The following is a 26,744-nucleotide window of genomic DNA, read 5'->3' as shown; positions in this document are numbered from 1 at the left end:
AGCGCTCAGGCCTGTGGCTGAGAGGAACAGTGCACTCATGGTGGGCCAGAATTCCTGCTGGCTCTTTGGGCAGGGTTGAGCAAAGGATGCACATAACTGAAATACCTGCTGCTGCTTTTGTCTCTTCAGCAGTTGCCAAAACCCACCTCCTCACATTAGCTAACACACAGCACTTAATACGTGCCAGCAACTGTTCTAACCACTTGACACATAATCATTCCTTTAGTAATTCCAATAACCCTAGGAGATAGCTACCGACGTTTCTTCATCTGACAGATGAGGACACAGTCCCCAAAATACTGAAGGTTACACTGTCTGGTGAAGCCAGAGTTTGAATCCAGGTATTCCGATTAGGGTCTGTGAACTTAACTAGGACACTGTATTTCCTTTTTTATATCACCCCTGATGGCATGAATAAACAAATCATCAAAATGTTAGTATTAAACTTGAGGATATCCTGCACTGGCTTCAAAATTACAAAGATCATAAAAGAGCAAGACTGAGTAACTCTCCCAGATAAAGAAAACAACTAAAACTTCGTTGTGAAAACTAACTGTGGCATATGATCTTGGACCAGAAATTGAACATTAGTGGGATAATTAGTGAAGTTTGACTATAGTATTTAGGTTGTATAACAGTATATAGGCAATATATCAATGTTTTCTGATAATTTGAAATTATGCTGTGAATATATGTGATATATTTTGGGGAATCCAAGTGGAGGTATATGATAATTGTTTGCACTATTTTTACAACTTTGAAATGATTTCACAATTTTAAGTTAAGAAAGCTAAAACAATGAAGCTAAAAAATATTAATGGGAAAAAAGCATTAAGCTGATACAGAAGACTAGCTAACATCTGCATAGCACTTTACGGAATGCTTTTGTATATACTTTATTTAATTTTCACAACAGTCTTTTGTAGAGATCATTAAACTCCAGATACTTAACATATTAACTGAGGCTCAGATGAATTAATTATCTTGCTAGTCTCCCAGGACTGAACTCAGGTATGACCCATGTGTTTCCTGCTATACTACACTTTGCAGTTTGTCTAGGACTCTTAAAGCATTCCCCATTGGATTCTGGAATGATCAAAAGGCAAGTGTTATTGCAGTCATTTTTGTGTGGGCCCATCCAATGCAGTCAGATACAACCATAGATAAGAGTTGTGTCATTGCTTTTAGGGTTGAGGTGAGTGGCCTGAGAATGGCCCAGGCCTAAGTTTTCCTTTTTCCCCTTTCATCTCATCTGAAGCTGCTGAACTGGGCCTCAGCACCATTACTTATTCAGGTATTTTCCAAGGCAAGTTTTAGCTTACTACCCCTGCTTCCCACCCTTGGAGTGAGAATACAAGAACACTTCTTTAATTTTAATAATGAAATTAATACAAGGAATTGATTACACAGGTAGTATAGCGGAACAGTCCATTGGGGTTTCTGTGAAACGGCCCAGAGATTAGAAGGAGGCAGAGGCCAGAACCATCCTTAGGTTGTGGGGGCAATAGAAGGAAATGTACTTCTGGAGCCTATGGCCTGGTCATTTGGCAGAAGTCGGAATCACTGTGGGCCTATCAGCGGCTGGGGCCACAGCAGAGCCATGGCCACTATTGGAGATGCAGCCTGAGGCAGAAATACCCTGGCTTCTGTCCCCAGGGCTCCAGTCTGCCTTCTATTAGCTAGACTCAGCTCACTCGAGGACCTGAGAAACAATACAAAACAGAGCAAAGAAGTGCAAGGAATGTATCTGAGGGTAAAGAGGCCGGGGACTAGCACATCAAGGATTTAAGGAGTCAGGTTCGGATTTATATTCTTTAAGAGTGTGTATAAACATAAAGGTGAAACTTTAAAGGGCTAGATTTCAGCCCCTTTATAAATGTCATTTATATATCTGTTATGAAGAAAAGAAATGCAGAAAAACAAATCTGAAGTCACTCCTGTAACATATTTAGTGCAATACTGATAACTTTTAATGGATACTTGAATTAATGGAAATAGAAGGTCCTTGTATAATTCAGCCTTCTTGATTAGTAATAAAGACACTTAGCATTAAAAAAGACCTAAATAAAGGAGTTAGCATATCATTTCATAGATAAATGAAATTCACCTACATCATATTAAAAATTCAAGAATAATTCAAGCTCTGGATAAAAAGCTGCAATATTAATTGCAAAGGAAATGACTTTCCTTCTTTTCATTCTTCTGCTTCCACTCATGAAATAGAAACTGTCTTCCTGCAGGAAGCATATGGAAGAAGGTTTCTGCCCTCCACTCCTCAATTAGCTGACCGGTGAGACTGGAGGAAGGGGTTACTCCACATGTGTGGTTTAGCCCCACTTGGGCCCTTCCTCTTTCAGAACTGCCAGCTTACAGGCTGATCGCCTTCCTTTCTCCATTCCCAAATCCTTCCTGCAGTATGCTCAGTGCGGGCAAGGAACCAGATAGGCAGAGTGGAGGGGGTGGCTCTAGTTTTCTAGCCACTCAGTCTGTGATTAAATGGATAAATTCAATTCAGAGGGGAAGGAATAGGAAGTCATTTTGGCCTCAGACTAGGCCAAGTTTTAAAATGCATCTTTGCAAATAGTAGATTGCTATTTTGTCTGCTTCAGGCGCTGCTGTATTCTTAGTGCCTAGAGCAATGCTGGGGGAGCATAATGTTTAAAAATATTTGTCCAATACACAAATTGTATCTCTGATGTCTGGCTTATTTCTTGACTGGCTTTGAACTGAGAGGGGAGAGGGATATGACAACTAATACATGGCGCATTTTCCCCTTTATATTCTCCATATTCAAACAGATGGCCAGCCTCATGCTCATTACTTTAGGAGAAGTAATATATGGCACCAGGAAAGCATAAGATTGCCTGCAGAGCTTCTTGGCTTTTCTATTCCATAGACAGATCATTAAGAATGTAGGTTTTCAGAGGAGAGGGGAAAAGGAGTGTCATGGGCATAGAGTGTCTTGGAACTACATGATTACAGAAGCCTTTCCTCAAATTAGAAGAGCAGGATGCCCCAGGCTGCAGGGAGGAGAAATGAGAAAGGATCTTTTAGTGCAAAGATCAGGTCAGACCAATGTTCTGCTGAGCAGTCCCTTCAGGGAAACAAGAACAGAGAGGACAATAGAGGGGTGCCAAGGCAAACAGCATCCTAGTCAGCATTGGCAGAAACCATGCCCCAACATGGCAAGAACACAGCACAGCTTTGGGCCCTGGAACACATGATGCATATAGGGATAATGGACCTCCTGAGTGGTAATGTGTGTGGATGATGATTGAAGATAAGACAGGTGTCCTCCGTCTCCAACACCTTGACACTGCATTAGCTCCAAGAACCATAGAACAACCCTAGTGAAAGGGTGACCTCAGGCCAGATAATTTTCATTCATACATTCACTCATCCATTCATTTATTTAGATACCTCTCCAGAATGGGAGCTAGGCAGGGTCCAAACTGAGTTTAATTTTTAAAATGTATTTATTGAGTGCCTTCTCCCACATTTACTACATTCCTTAACAGCTACCTTTAATATTATTTTTAAAGCATTATCTCTTTCATTCTGCTCTGTCAATTTCTACATCGTTGCATTTGCTAGACAACCGCAATTGTTCTTTGGGGCATTAAATTTTTTTCTTCAGGTCGTTGTGGGTGGAAGTCTTTTTATAATATGTTGCACTCATCTCTGCCTTCATATGCAGAAGGCACAGAATACCACCTCACCTCAATAACGGTGAGTCGTCATTATGGATATCCACTAAAGTACCCGGCAATAAGTACAGTAGTGCCAGCCTTTGTGTCTTCACACTGCTTAGCGTTAGGAGGATATCATATTTCTTTCTGTAGTCTTCCTGTCAGCTCCCTTGCTCTCATTGTCAATATTTAATTTTTGTTACACCTATTGGTCCATGTCTACCTTCTTCCTCTTGACTTCCCCCACAGATTTTTTTAAATTGTAGCATGTAACTGACTAAAAATCCAGAGTAGTATATCAGAACCTAGTATATACTGTTGGACTGTACTGCACTCTCAGGGTAGTGACCTCTTCTTCCCATCCCAGAGTCCCCAGAACCATGTAAAAACCTCTGCAGCTGGCTGGGTAGTCACTGGTTCAAGATATTCCTCTAGACCTATCTGACCTGCTTCCTGTGTTGAGCCTCTCATGCATGGAATTCCAAAGAGCTAGATTCATTGACCTTGCCATTTATCTTCCCCTTTTGTGGAGACTCCACAGGACACTGCTAATCTTTTTGCCTTTGCCTCCATGCTCCACAGCCTAACAACCCAGGCTGTCTCAAGCTCCCAGGATGCTACAGACCAGCCCTCCAGCTTGCCTTTCTCTTCGGAAAGGAAGAACAGACACTATGTACGAAATGAAGAGGGATACACTCTGGGTGAGGAGGCCCTAAGAATTTTTCTGAATGAAGTTTATGGGCTTTAACACATAGGCTTGGCACCAACCATTTTGTCTGCTCAGAAACGTTCTGATTCTTTGGGGTGTTTGAGATAGTTAATATTGCCTGATAAGTGATTTCTGAGAAGTACTTTGACAATGAATTGTATAATTTGCTCAATTCAGGTGTGGCAAAGGGTCGCTATTATGTAGGGGAGGCAGCAAGATATGGTGGAAAGGATACTAGAAGCAGGGGGATCTGAGTTCAAGTTTTAGCTCACCCATGAACAGGTTATATGACTTTGGGCAAGTCACAATCTCTCTCAATCTCAGTGCTCTAATCTGTAAAATGGGTGTGTATTAGGTTTTTCCAGAGCGAACCGAGAGAGAGAGAGAGAGAGAGAGAGAGAGAGGCGTGGAGAGGAGAGTCACAGGGAAATTGGCCCAGGTGATTATGGAGGCTGAGAAGTCCCACGACAGGCCATCTACAAGCCAGAGAACAAGGAAAGCCAAGTAGCATGGTGCAGTCCCAATCCAAAGGCCTCAGAACCAGGGAAACCAATGGTTTCACTCTTAGTCTGAAGCCATAGGCCTAAAAACCTGGTGAGCCATTGGTGCTGTTCTTAGAGTCCAAAGGCCAGAAAACCTGGAGTTCTGATGTCCAAGGGCAGCAGGTGAAGGGTGTTCCGGCTCCAGAAGAAAGAGTGAGTTCTCCTTTCCTCTACCTTTTTGTTCTGCGCCCTGAGCAGATTGGCTGATGCCCACGCACAATGGGTAAGGGTAGATCTTCCTTACTTAGGTACACTGGTTCTAATGCCAATCTCTCTTGTAAGCACCCTCACAGATATACCCAGAAATAATGCTTTGCTAGTTACCCGAGTATCCCTTAATCCAGTCAAGCTGACACCGAGAACAATTCATCATGGGGGAACATACCTACCCTGTAGTGTGGAGAGAGTTATATGAGATCGTGCATGTTAACACACCTAGCACAGTCCAGGCATGGTGGCTCACGCCTGTAATCCCAGCACTTTGGGAGGCCAAGGCAGGCAGATCACCTGAGGTCAGGAGTTTGAAACCAGCCTGGCCAACATGGCGAAACCCTGCCTCTAATAAATATACAAAAATTAGCTGGGCGTGGTGGCGGGCGCCTGTAATCCCAGCTACCCGGGAGGCTGAGGCAGGAGAATCGCTTGAACCCAGGAGGCAGAGGTTGCAGTGAGCTGAGATTGCGCCACTGCACTCCAGCTTGGGTGACAAGAGTGAAACTCCGTCTCAAAAAATAAAACACCTAGCCCAGATTTTAGCTTTAGCATATACTATGCACTCAGAAATTGTAAAACATCTTAACAGTTTTATTAAACCGTAAACTAGGAAACAACCAAAAGAAAAAAAAATGCTTTCCCAAAGCATCCAACCTAACCCCATAACTTTACATAGAAGAAAACTGAGGTCCACAGAACGGGAGATGATGTGTCCAGAGTCACACAACCAATTAACTACAGAGGCAGGACCAGATGTCATGTCTCTGGAATCAGGAAACAGCACTTTTCCCCTTTTCAAATACTTCCAATGTTTTGAATTTCTATAATCAACAGTCGTTAGTTTTTTCTTCTGTTTTATTTTCCACTTGCTAAACCCAATTTTGCCTCCTGGAACAACACAAAACAAGACTACTTTCTCTTTGACAAGATAGCTTTTCATATATTCCAAGGTTATCCTCATGTTCATTGATTTCTATTCCAAGATCCCATCTCTAATGCTACCAATTCATCCTTTGTATGGCAAGCTCTCCAGAACCAACACGGTTCCAGTCACTTGTCTCTGGCTAGGCTCCCATTCATCAATGTCTCTCTTAAAAGGTGGCACTTAGAGCAGAGTGCAGTATTGCAGCTATGTGGCAGAATGATTAGCTTCCTCAGTCTCTTAACTCTGTTTCTCTTGTGGCAGCCAAAGACTGCATTTGCTTTCTTTTTGTTGTTGTTTTGAAACAGGGTCTCACTCTGTCACCCAGGCGGGAGTGTTACAGTGGTGCAATCTTGGCTTACTGCAACCTCCACCACTGGGGCTCAAGCAATTCTCCTGCCTCAGCCTGCCGAGTAGCTGGGATTACAGGTGTGCACCACCACTCCCAGCTAATTTTTTATGTTTTTAGTAGAGACTAGGTTTTGCCATGTTGGCCAGGTTGGTCTGGAACTCCTGGCCTCAAGTGATCCTCTCGCCTCGGTCTCCCAAAGTGTTGGGATTACAGGTGTGAGCCACTAGGCCTGGCCCTGCATTTGCTTTCTTTATCAGTGACTTCATGCTGTTTGCCCAGATATTTTTTACATAAATTGTTGCCAAGCCATGGGTCCCTATATTACTGTCCTTGGGCAGATGTAACAAATTACTACAGACTTTGTGGCTTAAAATAACAGAAATGTATTCTCTTTCACAGTTCTGGAACCAAGAGCTCTAAATTGAAGGTGTCAGCAGCGCCAGGCACTCACTGAAGGTTCCCTAAGAGTCCTTCTTTGCTTCTGCCAGTTTCTGGTGGTTCTAAGTCCTTGGCTCGTGGCTGTTTAATTCCTATCTCTGTCCATCTTCATGTGGCCTTCTCTCCTCCCTTTGTCTCTCTTTTGTGTGTATCTTACAAGGATTCTTGCCATTTAATTTAGGGCCCTGCAGGATAACCTCATATTGAGATCCTAAATTTAATTACATCTGCAAAGAACCTTTTACCAAATAAGATCACATTTATAGGCCCCAGGGATTAGGGCATGGACATATATTTTTGAGGACCACCAACCCACTACAGCTTCCCATCCTCTAATTGTATAATTGATTTTTGGAGCATGAAGGCAGAACTTTTTACTTACCCTTGTTCTAATTTCCATTTCCCAGATCACACTAGCTGGATTAAAAATTGCATCACAATAATAGGAGTATGATGTTTTACTGATTTTGTGCTTACCTGCTACTGTGGGACCCTTAGTACCCCACCAAAGTCACCTCTTTTGCAGGTTCTCGTTAAGAGCTCATGGACACAGCTCTCTCCATATGGCATCTGAAGCTGTCTTCTGTTTCTTCTCTGTCTCCCACAGTAAGGTATCCGTGGCCACAAAGCTGCTGTAAAGGTGTTCCATGGCTGCCTGATTACACTAATACCACCTTTCACCATGGATACCACCATGCAATTGATGCTCTCTTTCCAGGTGTAGGTGTCATGGGGGGAATCCCCGTCTCCATCTCTTTTGTGATCCCTAGACAATTTCCTTTGTGTTCCCTCCATCTCACACAGATGACCTATAGTGCCATGTTTGTCTAACAGGAGGAGGTACCATGAGGTCTGCTCCCCCGCGGGCCTGAGGCAAAGGACAACCTGAGCGATGGAGACATATGCCTCCTGAAATTGGGCCAGAGTCCCAGGTTATCAGCTTCCATTACTCTCTATGCTTCCCTTTTTGTGTCACTTGTTCAATATCTTCCTTCTCTGTTGGCCTGCAGGCTCCATTGAGGGCAGTGAATAAATCAGTCTTGTTCATCGGTAGATCCTCATTGCCCAGTGCAGTGCCAGCCACACAGTGGGACCCTAAGGAAATGTTTGTTGAGTTAATAAGTGCTGAACAACTAGTGGCACTAAATCACCTGAGAAAAAGTTGTGAGAGTCACAATCTGTCACTCTGTACCTGTACCATTATCTCAAAGCAGTATGGCATGGGAGGTAAGCATGTGGACTCTGCCACTTACAAGTAGGGTGACCTTGAGCAAGTCACTTAACATATCTGTGTGTCAGGTTCATCATCTGTAGATTGGAGATAATATCAGTACCTACATCATATGGTTGTTGTGTGGGTCAACTACATGTAAAATGCTTGGAGCAGTACGTGGCACAGCATAGACCCTATATAAATTTGATTAAATAATAACATCATAATTTATTATCTTACATATTTCCTCCAATTATATTTGTGAGCTCCTTAAGGACAGGGGCCTTGTCTGCTTTTGCTCCCCATATATCCCTCAGTGGCTAGTATAGTGTCTTGAAAATAGTATGACCTCAATATTTGTTGAATGAATGAACAAATGAAACTACTATACTGAGAATCTTTCTCCTTCTAGTAATTAGCCTAATTACTGTCTGTGGGCCTTGACATGTTCCGTAAGTGGCTTCCTTCCTAGGAGGCAATTCAATCCCTTTCTCTGGATCTAGACCTACTGCCAAGTCATCTTTCAGATCTTCTAGACATACTCCCTTATGGATGGATTCTGGAGAAAGAACAATTATAGGTCCAAGTGGAGACATTGCTACGCTGGACTGTAACCTAAATATCCCAATATGCTGAGATATTTAAAATCTTGGTTCTATAACCTCTGGTAATAATGCTACCTCCAAAGTCTGTAGCATCTGCTAATTTTATATACATGCCTTTTAAGATTTGATTCAAACCATCGATTCCAAATAAATAACTTTGTTTGATTGCAATAAATTACACAACTCTATATTGAAAATTGTCTATGGGAAAGAACTAAAAATATAATCATTACAATAACAAGTCAGCAATCATGAATGAGGAAATTCTAGAAGTAATAACTGCTTGTTGAATATATAATAGATAATAGCTAATGTAGAAGGTGGCAGACATTAGTGATTTATACTACTGAAAACTGTGAATGTAATATTGAGTTCAATACTAAATTCATATAAAGAATCAACTTGAGAGTGTAATTTCCTTGTAAGATAGAAGTATCCAAGTCAAATATGTTTTCAGTACAGTTCAGCACGATGCATGTTTGCAGGAGAAATTCTTAGACTTCTCCAATAATTAAGCTCACGTGAGCTGTCATAGGACAGATGGCTCTGCTGTTTAAAACAAATTATAACCTTTAAAGATGAACATGTACTACTGAAATCTAAGTATAAATTTGCTTTGCATTTTAATTGAATAGTACTATTATTTAATGGGTGAAGCTGATATGAAGACTTCAGAGTGTTTTTTTAAAATAAAGTAAGAATACATCTTAAATGACAAAAATATTAGGCAAAGCTTATTTATGCAATTTGTCAGTATTTCTGGAAGCTTTAAAAAAGCCTTTTCCTGACATTTAAATTATCTGTTCTATTGGATAATTTTGGAACTTAAAAGGGATGACAAATTTTTATCTTGTTTTTTTCCCATGCCTTAAAGTTGACATGTGTGTAATATTTGGATAGCAATTTTAACTTTCATGTCAATCACTGATGTGTCATCAAAAGGTGTGTATAACATAGTGTTTGCTGATGGCACATTGAATATTTTCCCCCAAAGATTCTACTTTTGATAATGAGAAATTTTCTGACCATTTGATTGAAATCACTATCTAGTCCAATGTTTAGATGTCAGTGTTTTGGGCTGGGTGCAGTGGTTCACACCTGTAATCCCAGCACTTTGGGAGGCCAAGGTGGGTGGATCACCAGAGGTCAGGAATTCGAGACCAGCCTGGCCAATGTGGTGAAACTCCATCTCTACTAAAAACACAAAACTTAGCTGGGCGTGGTGGTGTGTGCCTGTAATCCCAGCTACTCGGGAGACTGAAGCAGGAGAATTGCTTGAACCTGGGAGGTGGAGGTTGCCAAGATTGTGCCACTGCACTCCAGCCTGGGTGACAGCGTGAGACTCCGTCTCAAAAAAAAAAAAAAAAAAAAAAAAAAAAGAAAAAAGGAGAAAAAGAAATCAGCAGTTTATAAATGAGTAACTAGTTTTAACAAGGGACAAAGCAATGTTGAAGATGAAGCCCACAGTGGCAGGCCATCTACATCAATTTGCAAGGAAAAAAATGTATTTGCACTGTAATTGAAGAGGACCAACAATTCCCAGAAGAAACATATCCCATTTGGTTCAGCTTACAAAATTCTGACTGAAAAATAAAAGTTGGGCAAACTTTCCACTCGGGCGCCAAAACCATTGCACCCAGATCAGCTGCAGCAGAGTGTTCAATGGCAATTCAAACAAATGGGATCAAGATCCTGACAACTGTAACAGGAGAGGAACACGGCTTTACCAGTACAATCTTGAAGACAAAGCACAATCAAAGCAATGGCTACCAAGTGGTGGAAGTGGTCCAGTCAAAGCAAAAGCAGACCAATCAAGAGCAAAAGTCATGGCAATCGTTTTTTGGAGATACTCAAGGCATTTTGCTTGCTGACTTTCTGGAGGGCCAAAGAACAACAACATCTTTAGCACATCTTTAGGCACAGCTTCAGCAGAAAAAATGCCCAGGAAAGCTTCACCAGAGAGTCCTTCTTTGCCATGACAATGCTCTAGCTCATTCCTCTCATCTAACAAGGGCAATTTTGTGAGAGTTTTAATGGGAAATCATTAGGTATCCACCTCACAGTCCTGATTTGGCACTTTCTGACTCTTTTTTGTTTGTTTCCTAATCTTAAAAATCTATAAAGGGCACCCGTTTTCCTTCTGTTAATAATGTCAAAAAGACTAAATTGACATCATTAAACTCCCAGGACCCTGAGTTCTTTTCTAAATGGCTGGTATCATCATTTACCAAAGTATCTTCGTCTTTATGGAGCTTATGTTGAGAAATAAAGTTTATATTTTAATTTTTATCTTTAAATTTTCCACAAACTTTTTGAAGTCCTTTCATATTTGGAATTTTTAACAATAGAGATATGAAAGAATAAATTCTGCGATTGTAATCTGTTAACCTTATTTCAACACTAGTTTGATATTGAAAGCCTAGACATGTTTTCCTTCACACTTATTAAAAAGCTATTGTCAGTGGGAAATGAGTATGCTTTCATGCTTAGTAAAAAAATATGTATTCAAAATTATACACAGTATGATCTCAAAATGACTGAAAAAAAAAAGCCATGATGTTAACTGTGGTTGCCACTGAGTGATGCAATTAAAGCTGGGGTTTGCTTTTCTGTTTCTTTATGCTTTTTCGTAGTTTGCAAGTCTTCCACAATGAGCATGTTTTACAAAAAGTGACAAAATAAAAAATAAAACCTTTATGAATAAAAGTGTAGCAAGTTTGAACAGTTTAGTACTGTACTCCCGTTTCCTATGTACCAGCTTTAATCTGAAGTCCTGTTGTAACTTTGTTAGCAAACCCTTTTTGGTTGATACGGAAATCTGCACTGTTGATCCATAACAGCTGTTCTTTTGTGTAAAACATGGTACAAGTGAAGTGCTATGCCTAACACCAGGGCTGTGATGCCTCTGTCCACTTACAATTTCATTTTCAGACATGGGAAGCTTGCATGATAGAGTAACTGAGTATTGCTTGGCTGCAAATTAAAGACATCGATGTGGGAACACAAGTTCCCTGTGCATTTTCTGAGTGAGTGCTTTCTCAGATGCCTTTCATTATCCATCTCCTCTCAACTCTTCCACTCCCTAACTTCTCTTGTACAGTGGTCAGTGGGGTGGTTTTCTTGTACCTCCACTCTCTGTGTCCTGCGTTGGGAATATAACACCAGTATGATGCCAATTAGTGTTGACAGAGAGTTGGTGAAAAGAGGTGGCAGATATTAAAATGCATAATCATAGAATTCCCAAAAGAATATTTTTAAGACAAGTTGATGAGTAACTTTGTCTTTCTGGTACAAGAAACAAACCAGAAAGCAAACAAAACCCATAAAAACTATTTGTTCAAATTGTGAAAAATATCTAGCATTATTATATTGTAAGAATAAGTTTAGAAAACTGTTGCACTTCAGGCAAAAGTCCATTTTAGTTGACCTGAGATTTTGCTAAATTCAATAAGAATTTTATTTTTTTCTGATTATACTGATGATACTTGCTCAAAATCAAGCAATACCTAATAATATAAACATAAAAGTCACTTAGTATCACAATCCCCCTGAGGTAACCATATTTTTTTGAATAAGTATATGTATATATACACAACATATATACATATATAATTTGTATATATTGAGCTATGTTATACACACTATAATTTTAAACCGTAAAAAGTCTCATGATTGTTCTATATTAATTAATTCAGATATATATGACTGTTTTAAATAGCTGTGTGGTATTTATTTCATGCACATGGTTTAACTATTTCCTAGTTTATTATATAAATTTCTTCTCCTCCTCCTGCCTGCTGTTATGAATAACATGGCAATGTATTCTGTACAAAAATATTTCCATTCCTGCCAGATTAGCTTCTTGGTGTAAAATCAAAAATGTGGAATTCCTGGGGCAAAAGATGTGCACATGGCAAACTATCTTTTAGAAAAGCTATATCAATCTGTGCCCCCCAACAACAGTGAGCCAGTTTACCCTCCCCATTCGCAACATTAAGTGCTCTCCATCTTTAATCACTCCCCGTAGATCTGGGGTCAGCAACCCAGTCAGCATCTTTAGGGTTGTAGGGAAAAAAAGGTAATGAAGAATGTGTGACCAAGACTATATGTGGCCCACGAAGGGGGACATTTCTATTATCTTAGCTGTTTACAGAAAAAAAAAAATTGCCAACTCCCAGATTAAAGGAAAAATACTCTTGGTAATATTAGCTTTTCTTTGCTTATTTGTGAGTTCAAATAGATTTTCCATGTACATGTGGGTGTTTGTATTTCTTCTTTTCTTCTTTTGTCAATTACACTTCCTTCACCAATTGTCCTATTAAGTTGCTCAGCTTTTTTCCTTTTTTACTCATTATAATTCTGAATATTAGAATATGTGCATTTTGTCATGTATTTCACAAGTATTTTTCTCTGTGTCAATTAATCATGAAGAATGTATCTTTTATATTGCACAGAAAGTTTTAGTGTTTATGCAGTCCAAGCAAATATTCCGAGAATGATAGCAGGTGCTACTTTAGATACGGCAGTAAAAGAAGTTCTCTCTGACAAGGTGACATTTGAGCAGAGAACTGAATTAAGTGAGAGAGGGAGCCATTTATATATATGGATGAAGCGGAGTCCAGGCCATGTGAACAGCAAATGCCCAGACCCTGAGATAGGAGCTTTCATGGCATATTGGAGGTACTGCCAGGAGGTCACTGTGACCAAAATGGAGGGAGATTGGTAGGAGTTGAAATTAGTTATGGAAGGATGAGATCATGTAGAGCTGTGTAGGCTATGATAAGGACATTAGATTTTATTATGAATTCCAGTAGAAGTCTGGAATATTATGAACAGAGGAGTGACATAATCTCACTTAAGTTTTAAAAGGATCACTTCTATTTTTGGTATCCTTAAAAAATATGTGTTATATTTTCTTGTTATAAATTAAATGCATGACCATTTTCAATTATATAGATAACATACAGAAAAGAACCAAGTAAGGATGATAGTATTTTAATAAGCTTTTCTGGAGATATATATATATATATATACACACACACACACACACACACACACACACACACACCTTTATCTACATATATATTAAGGTTGGGACATACCTTAAAGATCTTCTGGCCCAGAAATAAATCCAGGCATTTATGGTCAACTGATCTTAAAAAGGTTGCCAAAAACAGGCAATGGAGAAAAGACAGCCTCGTCAATAAATGGTGTTGGGAAAACTGGATATACACATGCAAAAGAATGAAATTAGACACATCTCACACCATGTGCAAAAATCAACTCAAAATGGATTAAAGACTTAAAGGTAAGACCTCAAACTGAATGTTCTTAACACAATGATATGACAAATATATGAGGTCATGGATATGCTAATTACCCTGATTTCATCATTTTACAATGTATACATGTATTAAAACATCACACTGCACTCCATATACATACACATATGTATACATATATATACGTATATATACATATATATGATTGATATGTATATATGATTTAGCCATTCCAGGATGTGTGTGTGTGTGTGTGTGTGTGTGTGTGTGTGTATTTGCTATGTGTCCATTCACAATAAATAAATAACATAGAAGAAACGTTTCTTGACATTAGGCAGAGATGTTTTGGATATGACCCCAAAAGCACAGACAACAAAAGGAAATATAGACAAATGGGATAGCATTAAACTAAAAAGTTTTCTGTACATCAAAGGAAACAACTGAGTCGAAAGACAACCTAGGAATGAGAAAAATACTTACAGACCATACATCTGATAAGTGATTAATACCCAAGATATATAAAGAACTCAATAGCAAAAAGAAGTAGTAAATAACCCAATTAGAAATGGTCAAAGAACCTGAGTAGACATTTCTTAAAAAGAAGACATACAAATGGCCAACCAGTATATGACAAAATGTTCAATATCACTAATCATCACAAAAATGCAAATTAAAACCACATTTAGAGAACACTTTGTACCTGTTAGGGTAGCAGTTATCAAAAACATAAGATAACAAGTGCTTGTGAGGATGTGGAGAAAAGGGAGCCTTTGCTGGTGGGAATGTAAATTAGTACAGCCATTATGGAAAACAGTATGGATGTTTTGGCCCAGAAAAAATCCAGGCATTTATGGTCATATGATCAATTACCATATGATCCAGCAATGCCACTACTGGGTATATATCCAAAGAAAATGAAATCAGTCTGTCAAAGACATATCTACACTCCCATGTTCATTGCAGCACTATTCACAATCGCCAAGATATGGAAGCAACCTCAAGAAAATATGGTGTGTGTGTACATATATACACTACACACACACACACACACACACATACAGGAATGCTATTCAGCCTTTAAAAAAGAATGAAATTCTGTCACTTGTGACAGTACAGATGAACCTAGAGGACGCTACGCTAAGTGAAATAATCCAGACACAGAAAGAAAAATATTACATGATCTCACTCCTATGGTGAATCTTAAAAAGTCAAACTCATAGAAGCAGAAAGTAGAATGGTGGTTTCCAGAGGATGGGGCAGGGTTTTGGGAGATGTTGATCAAGGGATACATCATTACACGTAGACAGGAGGACAAAGTTCAAGAGATCTGTTTTTTTATTTTTTTAAATTTTTTCATATTTTTATTTGTATATGTTTTTTGAGACGGAGTCTCACTTTATTGCCCAGGCTGGAATGCAGTGGTGTGATCTCAGCTCACTGCAACCTCTGCCTCTTGGGTTCAAGCGATTCTCCTGCCTCAGCCTCCTGAGTAGGTGGGATTACAGGTGTCTGCCACCACGCCCAGCTAATTTTTGTATTTTTAGTAGAGATGAGGTTTCACCATGTTGGCCAGGCTGGTCTCAAACTCCTGACCTCAAGTGATCCACCTACCTCAGCCTCCCAAAGTGCTGGGATTACAGGTGTGAGCCGCTGCACCCTGCCAAGAGATCTATTGTACATCATGATAACTATAGTTAATAACAATATATTGTATACTTGAAAACTGCTAAGGGAGTAGATTTTACATGTTCCCACCAGAAAAAGGATACATATGTGAGGTAAAGAAAGTATTAATTAGCCTGATTTAGCCATTCCAGGATGTATACATACATCAGAAATCATATTGTACATCATATAATTTTTATTTGTCATGTACAAAAAAAAAAAAAAGACATGCCCAGCTTCTTCTGCATTTTGTGCAAAAGTATTTTGTTTTCAAACTGTCGGGCTAACTCTTGAGTGGGCGTTCTGTTTCTCCAGATTTGTCCTTGTAAATAAAAAAAAATTAGGTCTCCTTCCTCTACTGTGATACAGTGTATGATTTATAATTTTGTTTCTCGGTTCTACTTCAAGTCAAGGCTTCTCTACACTTTTAGTTGCTGACATCAGATTGGCTTTGAAACTTTTTTTCATGTTAAGAGCAAGAAGGCTTTTGTTCTTGGAGCAGGCAGAGAGTATTGTGCATTCTTTTGGCCGAGGAAACAGAATAAGCTGCGACCGTCTTAAGAACAAACATTTGTGGTAAGGATTTCTTTACCTTAGACTAATATAAGAAATGGATTGGGGCAATGAGTGGGTCAGTCTATTTTTATAGATAGGATCCCCCATAGCCAGTCATTTTCATTCTTGTGTTGTTTCCCCTTTTCCCTAGAATCCCCCATTTCTAAGACCAATGAGTTGCAGGACACAGTGCAGTTCTTGTAAAGGTGTATCCATCCATACAGACTGCAATAACCTGCTTTGGGTTTCTCTGACAGTTCTTTGTCAACTGTTCGGGTTCTTCTAAAATAATTAGGATTCCCAAGTAAAGGCAGGTGGGAATTTCTCAACTCTGGATTAAAACCTCACCACTGTAAACCTGGAATTATTGGTATAACAAATCTGATGTGCATCTGGGCTTCATGGGATGGCTGCACCTTGGTGTGGTTCCTATGGAATCTATGGGCCTCAGTCTCTGAGCCCTATAGTGATTAGGACTTGAGAAATTGCCTTGTGAACTTGCATATGATTGGCTTATAAATTTGGACAGCAGATTATTTATTTTCAGTGGGTAAAAGATCATTCCATTATTTGTGTCCAATTCTTTTTAAGCACGCGAATTTTCCAGACCAAGAACTACCTTGATCCCCAGAAGGTAGCCGGGGGGATGTAGACTTGGGGAGCAAAGAAAAATCGGAGGTCTTCAGGGCAATCTTCCAAAAGAATATGGTGATGTTTCTCACATTTTTTAAAGCAGGGTCTCTAGTGAGGCAAAACCACATTTTCTTCTTGCTCTATAGTATTTATTTGTGGAGGTAGAAAGTTTCTGGGGAAGAAGTGGGACTGTGTATGTGAAGAACCTAGAGGTCTTCTCAGAATGAAAGGGTTGGAAACTCCAATCCTTTTTCTCTCTGATAAGCAAGGTTCTTGGAAGTTTCTTGAGGGGCCCAAAAAGGTCCTAATGAAAACTCACCAAACTTGGTGAGAAAGAGGTAGAAAGGGATGGGAGCAGCTCCCTCCCAGAGCCCTGTGTCCTCATTTTTTTTCATCTGAGCTGGTTGCTCTCCAGGCTAGCTGAAAATCTCTTTCTGAAATTCCCTTTGTCTGTGCTCCTATATCGGATCGTTGTTTCCTAGATTCATTGTCTTGCTCTTCGTTGATTTACTTCATCATATTTTGGGGGGAATACATTCTCTACTAACTTCTTTATATGGGTTATAAAGTTTTATTAATAATAATTATTATTATGTCTGAAAATGTCTTTGACAGCCTTCATTTTTGTTTGAGAGTCTGACGCAGTATAAAATTCCAAGCTGAAAAACCTTTTCTCCCCGATTTTGTATTTATTTTTCCATTAGTTTGTAGAATCCACTGTTGCTATTGAGAAGTTCAATGTCATTTTCTTTCATTTTTTTTTTCAACTTTAATTTTAGATAAGGGGGTAAATATGCAGATTTGTTATATGGGAATATTACATGATGCTGAGGTTTAAAGTACAGATCCTGTCACCCTGGTAGTGAGCATAGTGCCCAATAAGTGTTTTTTTTTTTAATCCTCCCCACCTCCTTGCACCCTCTAGTAGTCCACAATATCTATTGTTCCCATATTAATGTCCATGTGTGCTCAATGCTTAGCTCCCATTTATAAATGAGAACATGTGGTACTTGGTTTTGTGTTCCTGCACTAACTTGCTTAGAATTATGGCCTCCAGCTCCATGCATGTTGCTGCAAAGAACGATTTCATTCCTTTTTTATGGCTGCCTAGTATTCCATAGAGTATATGTAGCACATTTTCTTTTCTTTCTTTTTTTTTTTTACTTTTATTTTTTATTTTTATTATTATACTTTAAGTTCTAGGGTACATGTGCACAACGTGCAGGTTTGTTATGTATGTATACATGTGCCATGTTGGTGTGCTGCACGCATTAACTCGTCATTTACATTAGGTATATCTCCTAATGCTATCCCTCCCCCCTCTCCCCACCCCTTCCTGTGTCCAAGTGATGTTCCCCTTCCTGTGTCCAAGTGTTCTCATTGTTCAATTCCCACCTATGAATGAGAACATGTGTGGTGTTTGGTTTTCTGTTCTTGCGATAGTTTGCTGAGAGTGATGGTTTCCAGCTGCATCCATATCCCTACAAAGGACATGAACTCATCCTTTTTTATGGCTTCTTAGTATTCCATGGTGTATATGTGCCACATTTTCTTAATCCAGTCTATCACTGATGGACATTTAGGTTGGTTCCAAGTCTTTGCTATTGTGAATAGTGCTGCAATAAACATATGTGTGCATGTGTCTTTATAGCAGCATGATTTATAATCCTTTGGGTATGTACCCAGTAATGTGATGGCTGGGTCAAATGGTATTTCTAGTTCTAGATCCTTGAGGAATCGCTACACTGTCTTCCACAATGGTTGAACTAGTTTACAGTCCCACCAACAGTGTAAAAGTGTTCCTATTTCTCGACATCCTCTCCAGCACCTGTTGTTTCCTGACTTTTTAATGATCGCCATTCTAACTGGTGTGAGATGGCATCTCATTGTGGTTTTGATTTGCATTTCTCTGATGGCGAGTGATGATGAGCATTTTTTCATGTGTCTGTTGGCTGCATAAATGTCTTCTTTTGAGAAGTGTCTGTTCATATCCTTTGCCCACTTTTTGATGGGTTTTTTTTTTTTTCTTGCAAGTTTGTTTGAGTTCTTTGTAGGTTCTGGATATTAGCCCTTTGTCGGATGAGTAGATTGCAAACATTTTCTCCCATTCTGTAGGTTGCCTGTTCACTCTGATGGTAATTTCTTTTACTGTGCAGAAGCTCTTTAGTTTAATTAGATCCCATTTGTCAATTTTGGCTTTTATTGCCATTGCTTTTGGTGTTTTAGACATGAAGTCCTTGCCCATGCCTGTGTCCTGAATGGTATTGCCTAGGTTTTCTTCTGGGGTTTTTATGGTTTTAGGTCTAACATTTAAGTCTCTAATCCATCTTGAATTAATTTTCGTATAAGGTGTAAGGAAGGGATCCAGTTTCAGCTTTCTACTTATGGCTAGCCAGTTTTCCCAGCACCATTTATTAAATGGGAATCCTTTCCCCATTTCTTGTTTTTGTCAGTTTTGTCAAAGATCAGATGGTTGTAGATGTGTGGTATTATTTCTGAGGACTCTGTTCTGTTCCATTGGTCTATATCTCTGTTTTGGTACCAGTACCATGCTGTTTTGGTTACTGTAGCCTTGTAGTATAGTTTGAAGTCAGCGTGATGCCTCCAGCTTCGTTCTTTTGGCTTAGGATTGTCTTGGCAATGCGGGCTCTTTTTTGGTTCCATATGAACTTTAAAGTAGTTTTTTCCAATTCTGTGAAGAAAGTCATTGGTAGCTTAATGGGGATGGCATTGAATCTATAAATTACCTTGGGCAGTATGGCCATTTTCACGATATTGATTCTTCCTATCCGTGAGCATGGGATGTTCTTCCATTTGTTTGTGTCCTCTTTTATTTCATTGAGCAGTGGTTTGTAGTTCTCCTTGAAGAGGTCCTTCACATCCTTTGTAAGTTGGATTCCTAGGTATTTTATTCTCTTTGAAGCTATTGTGAATGGGAGTTCACTCATGATTTGGCTCTCCGTTTGTCTGTTATTGGTGTATAAGAATGCTACTGACTTTTGCACATTGATTTTGTATCCTGAGACTGCTGAAGTTGCTTATCAGCTTAAGGAGATTTTGGGCTGAGATGATGGGGTTTTCTAAATATACAATCATGTCATCTGCAAACAGGGACAATTTGACTTCCTCTTTTCCTAATCGAATACCCTTTATTTATTTCTCTTGCCTGATTGCCCTGGCCAGAACTTCCAACACTATGTTGAATAGGAGTGGTACATTTTCTTTATCCCATTTACCATTGATGGGAACCTGGGTTGATTCCATGTCTTTGCTACTGTGAACACTGCAGTGATGAACATACAAATGCATGTGTCTTTTTGGTAGAATAATTTCTTTTGGGTGCATACCCAGTAATGGGATTTCTGTGTCCAGTGGTAGATTTGTTTTAAGTTTAAATCTCCAGGCTACTTTTTACAGCGGCTGGACTAATTTACATTTCCACCAACAATGTATAAGTGTTTGCTTTTCTCTGCTGCCTTGCCAGCCAGCATCTGTTGTTTTTTGATTTTTTAGTAATAACCATTCTGACTGGTGTGAGATGGTATCTCATTGTGGTTTTGATTTCCCTTTCTCTGATGATTAGTGATGCTAAGTATTGTTTCATATATTTGTTGGCCACTTGTATGTCTTCTTTCAAAAAGTGTCTGTTCATGTCATTTGCCCACTTTTTAATGGTGTTATTTGGTTTTTACTTGTTAATTTATTTAAGTTCCCTATAGATTTTGAATATTAGGCCTTTGTCAGATACATAGTTTACAAATATCTTCTCCCATTCTGTAGGTTGTCTGTTTGCTCTGCTGGTAGTTTCTTTTACTGTACAGAAGCTCTTTAGTTTAATGAGGTCCCACTTATCTATTTTTGGTTTTGTTGCAATTGCTTTTAGGGACTCAGACAAAAATTCTTTCCAAGGCCAATGTCAAAAAGAGTATTTCCTAGGTTTTCTTCCAGAATTTCTATAGTTTGAGATCTTACATTAAAATCTTTAATCCATTTTTAGTTAATTGTTGCATATGGAGAAAGGTAGGGGTCCAGCTTCAGTCTTCTGCGTATGGCTAGCCAGTTATCTCAGCACCATTTACTGAATATGGAATTGTTTACCCATTGCTTGTTTTGGTTGGCCTTGTCAAAGATTAGATGGTTGTAGCTGTGCAGCTTTATTTCTGAGCTCTCTATTCTGTTCCTTTGGTCTATGTATCTGTTTTTGTACCACTACCAAGCTGTCTTTATTTGTTTGTTTTTGAGACTGAGTCTCACTCTGTCACCCAGGCTGGAGTGCAATGGCATGATCTCAGTTCACTGCAACCTCTGCCCCTGGATTCAAGCAATTCTCCTGCCTCAGCCTCCTCAGTAGCTGGAGTTACAGGTGCCCGCCATGACACCCAGCTGATTTTTGTATGTTTTAGTAGAGATGGGGTTTCACCATGTTGGCCAGGCTGGTCTCAAACTCCTGACCTCAAGTGATCTGCCCACCTCAGCCTCCCAAAGTGCTGGGATTACAGGTGTGAGCCACTGTGCCCAGCCACCCAAGCTGTTTTGTTTACTGTGGCTTTATAGTATAGTTTGAAGTTGGGTAGTGTGATGCCTCCGTCTTTGTTCTTTTTGCTTTGGATTGCTTTAGTTATTTGGGCTCTTTTTTGGTTCCATGTGAATTTTAGAATAGTTTTTCTTTCTAAGTCTGTGAAGAATGTGATTAGCAGTTTGATAGGAATAGCACTGAATCTGTAAATTGCTTTGGGCAGTATGGCCATGTTTATGATATTGATTTTTCCAATCCGTGAACATGGAATGTTTTTCCATTTATTTGTGTCATTCCTGATTTCTTTCAGCAGTGTTTTGTAGTTCTCCTTGTAGAGACTTTTCACCTTGGTTAGGTGTATTTCTAGGTATTTCATTTTCTTTGTGGCTATTGTAAGTGGGATTGTGTTCTTTATTTTTGTTTAATTTTTCATTTCCACAGGTTATTGGGGAACGGGTGGTGTTTGGTTACATGAGTAAGTTCTTTAGTGGTGATTTGTTACATTTTGGGGACTGTGTTCTTGATTTCACTCTCAGCCTGGATGTTGTGGATACATAGAAATAGTACTGATTTTTGTACATTAATTTTGTATCCTGCAACTTTACTTAAGTTGTTTATCATTTCTAGGAGCCTTTTGGCAGCATCTTTAAAATTTTCTAAGTATAGATTCATATCATCAAGGAAAAGAGATTGTGTGACTTCTTTTCATACGTGGAGGCATCTTTCTCTTGCCTGATCTCTCTGGCTAGGACTTCCAGTACTATGTTGAATAGGAGTGGAGAGAGGGCATCCTTATCTTGTTCTGGTTCTCAAGATGAATAGTTCCACATTTCGCCCATTCAATATGATGTTTACTGTGGGTTTGTCATGAATGGCTCTTATTATTTTGATGTATTTTTTTGATACCTAGTCTGTTGAGGGGTTTTATCATGAAGGGATGTTGGAAGTTATTGAAAGCTTTCTCTGTGCCTATTGATCCTTTGTAAGATATTTACTTCTTTCCATCTATAAATATTTAAGTTCTCTATCATGTCTGTGGTATACTTTAAAATTCATAAGGATGTCTATCAGTGTAGTTATTTCTGAATAATCTCATTTTGCATTTGATAGGCTCTTTTAATACAAATATTCTTGTTCTTCAGTTCCGGAAAACTTTTTTTCTATTTCTTCTATTATTTCTTTGAAATATCCTTCCCAATTTTCCCTTGTGTGTGTTTTTTGTTTTTTGTTTGTTTGTTTTGTTTTGTTTTGTTTTGACAGAGTCTTGCTCTGTCACCCAGGCTGGAGTGCAATGGCACAATCTTGGCTCACTGCAACCTCCACCTCCAGGGTTTAAGCAATTCTCCTGCCTCAGCCTCCCGAGTAGCTGGGATTACAGGCACCCTCTGTCATGCCCAGCTAATTTTTGTATTTTTGTAGAGATGGGGTTTCACCATGTTGGCTAGGCTGGTCTTGAACTCCTGACCTCAGGTGATCCCCCCTCCTCGGCCTCCCAAAGTGCTGGGATTACAGGCATGAGCCACCGTGCCCAGCCTATCCTTTCCCATTTTCTCTGTTCTTTTTTTCTCTTGGATTCCTGTGAGATATTGGACCTCCTGAATTTATTCTTCTTGTCTCTTATCTTTTTTCTCACTCAACACTGAGACAATTCCACTATACTTTGCTAGAAACTCAATTTCTCACTCTCAAATAACAATTTCACCCTTCCCTTATTTCTTCAAATTTTCCACACTCACTCCTCTCTCTCCTCCTGATCACTATCATCTAATGACTGCAATTCATGACTTAGAAGAGAAAATAGATACAGGAGGTATATTAAGGCACATTACTGGGATTAACACATGCAGAAGAGTAGGGAAGAGAAGGAAGAAGGCTTCGTGACAGAAGCCTCATACAGCCTTACAAGAAATTCTAAAGATTGGATAATTTGCCAGTGTGGTCCCCATTTGGGACCAGGGAACTAGCCCCTGATACCCCAAGTCGTTCAGTCATTTAATGTGGGATGCCTTTGGAAGGGGCTGTGACCTTGGTTAGGCAGCTCTTTTCAGTTGAGGCAATCCCTGAATAAGGCTGACAGCCAAAGACTTATCTGCCAGCCTTCTCAACAGATGGGGCAATACGTCCTTCCTTCCTGAAGGAGGATCTGAAGGGCACGTTACAGCGTCTACCACATCAGCTACCTGCACCTATCAGTGTTGTGCTGATATTGGCTCGAACCAGCTAGTGAGGGTCAACTCTGCACTTCCCTTCCTAACTTTGCATTCAGTGACATTGTGTTGGTAGCTTCGGACGCTTCTGTGGAGGTTTTAAAGTTTCACCAATGTTTTTCAGGTCTAAAAGCTCTCTTTCTTTTTCTCCAATTGTTCTTTGTTCACAGTATTCCCTTATTGTTTATGGATTATAATAAGGATTTGAACCTTTCAGTGTGTAACCAATTAGCATTGTTTTTAAAGTTCACTGTTCCCTGAACTACGTCTGTTTCTTTCAGAGATTTTTTTCCATTTATCATTCCGTCCATATATCATCTCTTCACCTCTTAAAGGACCAGGCACTGTGTTAGGTGATGGGGACACAATAGTGAACAAGACACAAAAAGATCCTTCTTTAGTTCATAAACGTGATGATTGGGTTTTCATGTACATGTGTGAGATGTGCCTCCCTCAAAACTTGTTACAACATTGGCACATTACCCGTCTGACATGAAGGGAAAAAAAGACGTAAAAGGTTCCTGTTGTAGGTATTTTTTTCTTGTCAGAGAAAAAAACTAGTAAATATACAGATAAATACTATTATTTAAGGAAGTTGTCATTGCTATGAATGAACAAAATTCAGTGGATAGAGCATATGGGAGTAGGGGGATGTCTGTTTTAAAGAGTAGACTGGGACCATGTCTCTGCTGTGATAGTACTTAATCAGAGACCTGAATACAATCTGGATAGCAGGCCAGGTAAACCATTGCAGTGGGAGGCAGCCCCAGGGGTGATGGACTCTGAGGAAAGAACAAGCACTCTGTGTTCCAGGAACACCAGGAAGGCTAGTGTGGTTGGAGCAAAGTGTACGAGGTTAAGATTGACAAAGCAGGCAGGGCCCAGATCATTTTCACTGTTTGTCTTGGTCTCCTTTTGCATTTGGTGACCTCTGTCTGTTGGGGTTCTACCCGAGAAACAAGAACTAGTAAACTTTGTACATGTATGTGTAGAATCTTACGTGTGTGCTTTACATTTGTGTATGTTTAAATTGTGTATTATATACATTATATACATGCATGTGTAATCTATTGACAGAGTGAGACACACAGAGGCGGAGAAAGGAAGAGACAGAGAGAAGGTGTTTTTGTAGTAGGCAGGTGGTTATTTCAAGAAATTGATTTTCAGGATCCTGGGGTGCTGGCTAGGCAAGTTTGAAATATATAAAGCAGGCCAGCAGGCTGGAAATTCTCAGGCAGGAGTTGACACCTCAGACTTGAGGCAGAATTTCTTCTCCTTCAGGGAAATTTTAGTTTTGCTGTTAAGACCTTTCAACTGATTGGATGAGCCACCCAGGTTTTCTTTTTTTTTTTTTCTTTTTTTTTTTTTTTTTGAGACGGAGTCTCACGCTGTTGCCCAGGCTGGAGTGCAGTGGCGCGATCTCGGCTCACTGCAAGCTCCGCCTCCTGGGTTCACGCCATTCTCCTGCCTCAGCCTCCTGAGTAGCTAGGACTACAGGCGCCCGCCACCGCGCCTGGCTAATTTTTTGTATTTTTAGTAGAGACGGGGTTTCACTGTGGTCTCGATCTCCTGACCTTGTGATCCGCCCGCCTCGGCCTCCCAAAGTGCTGGGATTACAGGCTTGAGCCACCGCGCCCGGCCCCAGGTTTTCAAGGATAATCCCCTTTGTTTAAAGTCAACAGATTGTAGAAATTAATCATATATACAAAAACCTCACAGCGAGGCCCAGATTAGTGTTTGATTGATTAATTATAGCCTAGCCAAGTTGACACGTAAAAGTAACCATCACGGTGACTTACCTCAAACATTTGGTGATCTTAGCCTGCCTGTTCGTATTTAAAGATGACATCCAGAAAAACTGATGGGGGAGTTTATAGGAGAGGGTTGCCAACTGGAAATTATTGCTTTAGGGTGACCAAGAGGAGGTATAGAATCTTATAACGGGAAACCTGTAAATACCAGATTGGGAAGTTTTTCCTCCAGAGGGCCTTCAGTTTCCCCAGAGAAGTCTCTACTCCCTTGGGAGGAGGGGATGTGCTATGTGTGGGTGCTGTCCTTCAATAATGGGTGGATCTGGGGAGGCAGGAGGGACTTTTCCCACATTAGAGTCTTTTAATGAATGTCACTGTTTTGGGGCATGAGCCTCACTCCTACCCTTCACAGTACCTGCTGTCTCCAAATCGCAAGGCTTCCCTTTGGTCCATATTCCTTTCTGTGAGCCTATCTCCCACCTCATCCTAAGCTGGGGTTCCCTGAACATTGACTCATGACTTTGTCTACTTTTGACCTTCCAAAAATAGTGAAAATAGTGTGTTTCATCTGCCATTTCAAACTACACGGACTAATTATTGCATGAAACAGCCTTTAAACATTGAGGGGAAGGTAAGGAAGGGAGTGTCTTTCTTTGCATCCTGAAGAACCACAGTGGCTTGGGAGGGGTCTGCAATAGCAACAGCCACAGAGCCAGTGACTGAGATGTAGCACAAATGCTGCAGACCTCTGGGTTTCAGCTGACCCCTAAGGCCCCTGGATCCATGGCTTGGTCTGAATATGGGTAGTGGTGGTGACACTCTCCTCCAGCTACAACGGCATTTCAAGTCATGCCAAAATATCAGTATTCTATTAAAATGGAGATACGGCTATCATCTTCTTCCCAATATTATAACGTGCTGTTCCTCCTGGGGGAGGCTCAGATGAGGCTGTTCTGTCCTTCTGGATTGAGTGCCTCCAGATAGGATGATTGAGAATGAAGATTCTGGGTAGAACAAATTATCATAGGAGGGGTAGGCTCCTAAGAAAAGAAATCTGGCTTGGATGGAAAAGGAGGAAGGAAGCAGAAGGAACCTAAACCAGAGAAAAGGAAGTGGTCAGGTGAAAGGGAAAACAATGGAAACTGGGCCTAAGAATCTCCCAGCACCTATTTCTCTCCTTTCATCATCCTCCATCACAACTTCGTTCTCATGTCCCCAATTTAATGCCCACACCCTATTCTAAGTTTACTCCTCGGAAAGAAGACCAAGGACACAAACAGACTCTGAAAGAACAGATAAATGACTAGGAAACAGAAAAAGATGCTCGACCACACAAGTAACCCAGAACTAGCTATTTCAACAACAATAAGAGGCCTTGGAAAGTCTGTCCTGAGAATACTTTCGAAATGAGTGTATCTCTAGCTTGAAATTTTAATACAGGATATTCTCTGT

At 39.9% G+C, this 26,744-nt stretch overlaps 1 protein-coding gene and 1 non-coding gene across 7 annotated transcripts in view; both read left to right on the top strand.

Moving 5' to 3' along the window:
• Positions 1 to 14,220: 14,220 nt before the first annotated feature.
• Positions 14,221 to 26,744, top strand: part of MCF2 (MCF.2 cell line derived transforming sequence) — a 117,350-nt gene continuing 104,826 nt past the window's right edge. For 4 of the 6 annotated variants that reach the window (XM_050777406.1, XM_050777407.1, XM_050777408.1 and 1 more), the window contains exon 1: positions 14,222 to 16,206. The gene's annotated coding sequence lies outside the window, so the exon portion shown is untranslated. Of the gene's footprint in view, positions 16,207 to 26,744 lie in introns of all 6 variants that reach the window. The other 2 variants (XM_050777409.1, XM_050777405.1) reach the window with 2 other exon arrangements.
• Positions 23,931 to 24,034, top strand: LOC126947048 (small nucleolar RNA U13). The gene has a single exon (XR_007722897.1). It is a non-coding gene; the product is annotated as a small nucleolar RNA U13 (small nucleolar RNA).

This window comes from Macaca thibetana, chromosome X, assembly GCF_024542745.1.
Source record: "Macaca thibetana thibetana isolate TM-01 chromosome X, ASM2454274v1, whole genome shotgun sequence".
In the NCBI taxonomy this organism is placed as follows: Eukaryota; Metazoa; Chordata; class Mammalia; order Primates; family Cercopithecidae; genus Macaca; species Macaca thibetana.
This window is presented reverse-complemented; position numbering and strand designations above follow the sequence as displayed.